We start from the raw sequence: 5,732 nt of genomic DNA on the forward strand, positions 1-5,732 counted from the left end.
TTTATCAGGTGGTAGCGAGGCCGACCAGGGCGGAGATCGCCCCAATTCTCATTAATTCTCATCAATTTCTTCTCATCAAGTTTCTTCTTCTTCTTCTTCTTCTCACTTTTTTCCTCTGCAACGCATTTCCACGCACGAGCTGTTGTTTCGTTCGCACAGGACACGATTTTGCACGCTGTGCACAAGGAAACACGACTAACGGTATAATTCAGTGGTACACGAATACCGAGGCAAAACAAGCCGATCGCAGAGCCTGATCACGCGCTGGAAAACTAAAAATGGCGTAGTGTCGGTACCTGCGCGCGTGACCGCATGAACGTGGGAACAAGCAGACGAAGCGGAAGTACACCTCTTACTTAGGCGCGAAGTAAAACTAACGCGCAGACATTAGTCTAAAGCAATAAAACATTGCATACCTTGCCCTCCCTCAGCAGTTGGGACAGCTTCGTGGACATCCACTTTCGCAGGGCCGGAATTACCAGTCAACTTTTTTTTATCGTTGACTTAGACTCCTCGTATCTATGACTCTTCTCGAAAGACGTTTCAAAGGGCTCGCACGTTGAGCAGCCATCCCCCCCCCTGCTTATCTATTGTTTGGAATTGTCCTATGTTAGCTGAAGATATTGGCCTTTTTCCGGACCTTAAATGTGATGAATTCTTTAAGCTGACCGCTAACTGTGCTTACGTTGTGCACAAACACGTACAGTATTGTCCTTTTTTTCTTCATGGTAGTCTGCTTTGTCCGTCATCTGTGTCACTTTTGTAAATGTTAGCAATTGGAAATGCTTGTTAGCTACAAACACGCCGTGTGTCTGTTATTGTTATACCACTGCCCTATGTAATGGTGTGGCAATTGAGGGTATCGTAAATAAATAAATGAAAGCAGATTAAGAACTGGTTGTGGCCGAATATTGATGCACATATATTAGTTATCTTCCGGTGACCGTTTTTCATTGTCCAACCGTCGTTCCCAATTCGTCGCGAGACATGCCTGCACGTATTGGAACTGTCTGGCATGTCCCTAATCTATAGAAAAAGAAGCTTGTCGAACCAGGCAGTGTGCCCGAAGAGAATAGGGGTGCGAATTCTGGAATGTACGCAAGCACACGTGAGTGAGCAGGCATATACACCGAGTTCTACACAAATAGCCTACGCACTTCGCCCGTAGATCCACAAGCTCTTCAAGAGATCATGCAACGCGGCATCGACGTCGTACAAGCTTATGCGGAGTCAAGGGGCCTGACGTGCTCACCGGAAAAATCCGAATACCTCCTGATCAAGCCCAGCAGGAGTAGCTGTCCCAGGGGATTACCACGGAGAAGGCGCTTCCTTGAGCTTAAAGTCGGAGAACTTACCATCCCGGAGCGCCCCAGTATCAAAATATTGGGGCTAGACTTTCAGAACACGCTGCGCTGCGGGCTCATGTTAAAGAAACTCCAGAGGGCGACCAACTACACACTACAGCTCATTCGCCGGGTGGCTAATCAGCACCACGGCATGGGCGAGGGCGATCTGCTTCGACTTCTGCAGGCATACATAACCAGCAGAACCATGTACTCGGCACCATATGTCAAACTCGCAGTCACAGATTTAGCCAAATTAAACACCATGATCCGACGAAGCACAAAGGCAGCCTTGGGCCTTCCGGACCACGCGGCCACCGCAAGGCTAGAGGCCCTAGGCATGCATAACACGATCGAGGAGCTCTTGGACGCTCACCACACAGCCCAAGTCCGTCGTCTCTCGCTAACCCCGGCTGGCCGCACAGTCCTCCGAAGCTCAATCTCGAGGCTATCCCCGAAATTAGAGAGTACGTTACGATTCCGCGAAAGGTGAGGGGGCATATTTACGCTCCACCTCTACCCCGCAACATGGACCCCGAGTTCCATCAGGGCCGTCGGCAGGCCCGTAGTGAAGCCATTTGGCGACGCTATGGCTCGCAAGATGGAGTGGTCTACACAGACGCAGCCAGACACCCTCGCGGCGACCTCATGACTGCGGTGGTAGCTGATCACAACGGAGGACTGCTAGAACATACAACAATCACGGCTGGCCGAGTGGTGGAAGCGGAGGAAACCGCGATTGCCATGGCCATGCATGCGGACGCAAATACCGTCATCAGCGACAGCAAGCAGGCCATCGGCAATTTCGTCCGTGGTAGAATTTGCAAACAGGCGTACCATGTCCTCACACGACGCCCCCTAAGCGGCTTGAAAACCCTCGTGTGGACCCCCGCTCACGCGGCTGTGCCCGGCAACGCGTCTGCTCACAGTTTGGCTCGAGATCTCACGCGCCGAGCCTCGTCCGCGGATGCGGACGGCGTGAATGAGGAGGAGACACACGAGGAACCCTGCGAGACTTATTATGAAATAGCCCATCCGTATCGCTTGAGGCGTCGCGCGCTCCCACCACCGGCCAAGCAACTCGACAAAACACAAGCGGTCGCGTTTCGGCGACTTCAGACAAATACATACCCACACCCAAAATACATTAACAAAATCACAGGGGGCAGGGAAAGCGACAAATGTAAGCTCTGTTCAGAAACAGGAACACTCACACACATAATGTGGGAATGCACCTCGCTCCCGTTCTCTCATCCCCCCGTCAGCAGCGAGACTGACTGGACAGCCTGGCTCAGTTCCGGGGACGTCGACCGACAATTGGAACTGGTGGACTGGGCGGAAAAGGCCAAGCAGGCGCAGGGCCTTACTTGTGCCCTAACGCTCAGCCACGTCCCTCTTTACCCTTCCCCCTTTCAATAAAGTTTATCACCACCACCACCACTTGTTTTCTGGTCACAAGTTTACCCAATAAAGAGCTAGATTCGCAACTCAGCTTTTTACAGCGAAGCTGCATACCTCTACCGTCCAAGGAAATTTTCGTGTGCCAAGCAAAAAACTCCCCACACGTAGGCCGCTCCTGAAGATTGTGCAATGCAGGGCCGACCCGCGGCGGAGGTGCAGTTCGCCCTTAAGGAGCACACATACACAGTGTCACTGGTCATATTTCACAGAGTGGACGGGCGCATATTTTCGCACTGGCAAGTCTTTCATCGTTATTACATAACAGTATCATAGGCAAGGCACCTGTGGACGTAACAGATATAACAAGCGCACCTGGTCTTCGTTGATGGCAGAAGTGCTCAGGCTTCGTCGACGACCACCGAGGCCCTGGAGTGCTGGCCACTTGGTGAGAGAGCGAAGCCTGCGGACTGTAGCTACCTACAGAACCAGTAAAACATTACTAGTACACTGTTGCTGGGCTAATTGATTCCTGCTCATCATGGTGTGCAACACTCGAGGAAAGTACATCGCTTAAATGAAGCTGCAACTACGCACAAACACATTGATCCACGAAAATTAGAACTATTACCAAAAGACATGAGAGTTGCAACACGCACACTTACCCGAATAAGGTCAAAGAATCGATACCTCTCCTGCCTTCCGGTTCCTTCATATCGTTTCTAGTCTTACACCAAAAACCAATGAGAACGCGCGTGCAGAATTTACAACGTGCATTTACACCAGCCTGCGCATATTTCCCCCCTCAACTTTTAAGAGGTTCAATGCATACAAGCATTTGCATACAATAATTTCTCTCGTCGTATTCGAGTGCTGATTGCCGTGTTATAGTTCCTTAACGAAGCTTTCCCTCAAGTCTAAATATTTTAAGGCAGTTTGTCGTGTGCGTATCATGGCCAGGCACGCTTATATCGTCTTCCGTTTCTCTACCACGGTTGCGCTTTAAAACCACGGCGCTGCAAGTTTGCTTCAGAGACTTTCCTTTCCTTCCCTCCTCTCCGCCCTTAAACTGGCTCTCTTAACTACTACACGCAGAGACAAAGCAACAGCGCGCGCATTAGATCCTATAGATGAGCTGAATATTTACAATTATTATTAAGGTTATAATTATATTCGAGTGCTGATTACCGTGTTATAGTTTGTTAACGAAGCTTCCCCTCAAGTCTAAATAATTTAAGGCAGTTTTCCTAGTCTCTAAAGCCGCTCGAGTTCACGCTGCTCCTCTGGCGGCCATTTTTACAAGAAATTATACCTTCCAACCACTCAGAATCAGCAAAAATCGACTGTCGCGGACAACATCAGTCCCTTTCCACATAAGTATGAGGCTCGGAGCAGGAGCTATGGCGCTTGAAAGTAACCGGTGGCTTGACGAACCAACCGACTGAGCTACCTTTCCGGGCAACATTGAAGTTATAATTATATTCGAGTGCTGATTGCCGTGCTATAATTTGTTAATGAAGCTTCCCCTCAGGCCTAAACATTTTAAGGCAGTTTGTCGTGTGCGTATCATGGACACGCATGCTTACATCACCTTCCGTTTCCCTACCACGGTTGCGCTTTAAAACCACGGCACTGCAATATTGTTTTCCTCTCCTTCCCTCCTCTCCGCCCTTAAACTGGCTCTCTTAACTACTACACGCAGAGACAAAGCAACAGCGCGCGTATGCGATCCCATAGATGAGATGAATACATATATATAGATATGTATCAGTCATAGCTCTCGTAGTATAGCCTTCTGAGCCGTTTCCTTTCTTTTTTTTCTTTGAAAGAAGTCCTATTAGGGTCGACTGTCGCGGACATCATCAGTCCCTTTCCACATAAGTATGAGGCTCGGAGCAGGAGCTATGGCGCTTGAAAGTAACCGGTGGCTTGACGAACCAACCGACTGAGCTACTTTTCCGGGCAACATTAAAGGGTCACAAGTTCGAATCACATATTAGGTTCCTTTTTTTTCTTTCTTTTTTTAAATGTCTTTTCTTTCATTTTATCACTTTACGGAAACCTTCCTAAAAAAATTATATCGTTGATTATGTGTGGCCACACATGTGCAGGTCATAAATACCAGGTTCTCTAGCCGAGTGCCATCCATGTGGTATAACCGAGCTCAGATTCGTCCACCTTGACTGATCAAATAGGGCACCACTGTAGGTTAAATGAGGCTTACAACTCCTGCGGGACTCGCCGTGCTTGCTCAGTGGTTATGGTGTTAGACTGCTGAGCACGAGGTCGCGGGATCGGACCCTGGTCACGGCGGCCACATTTCGATGGGGGCGAAATGCGGAAACACCCCTTTACTTAGAATTAGGTGCACGTTAAAGAACCCCAGGTGGTCGAAATTTTCGGAGTCCTCCACTACGGCGCGCATAATCAGAAATTGGTTTTGTCACGTAAAACCCCATAATTTAATTAATTTAAATCCTGCGGGGACGGTAGAGTATCCGTCTCCAGTGCAAAAGGACCGTGATTCAAATCCCGGTGCTGCGCAATTCTCCACCGGAAAATACAAAAAAAACAACCCGTGTGTTGAGAAAATTGCACAAACAGGCCTGGAGTGTGGCCTGATCCCGGCGACCAGAACCGGTAACGCACTCTCTCACCAGAGCAGCATTGGCCACCCTGGTGCAGTACTTGGCCACAACCTCCCATATGAATACAACAATCAAACCCCGGCCCTCAGTCCACAGCAGCCGCGAAGCAACTGACCACGGCGGCGGTCAGATCTGTGACGCTGTAGAGGGTGCTAAGAATACCTGGCTCCGGACAGGCCGCCATTGGAATCTGAAGCTGGCAACGTTTAACGTTAGAACGCTATCTAGTGAGGCGAGTCTAGCAGTGTTATTGGAGGAATTAGAGGGTAGTAAATGGGATATAATAGGGCTCAGTGAGGTTAGGAGGACAAAAGAAGCATATACAGTGCTAAAAAGCGGGCAT

Source organism: Dermacentor albipictus, unplaced genomic scaffold, assembly GCF_038994185.2.
Source record: "Dermacentor albipictus isolate Rhodes 1998 colony unplaced genomic scaffold, USDA_Dalb.pri_finalv2 scaffold_24, whole genome shotgun sequence".
Classification (NCBI taxonomy): Eukaryota; Metazoa; Arthropoda; class Arachnida; order Ixodida; family Ixodidae; genus Dermacentor; species Dermacentor albipictus.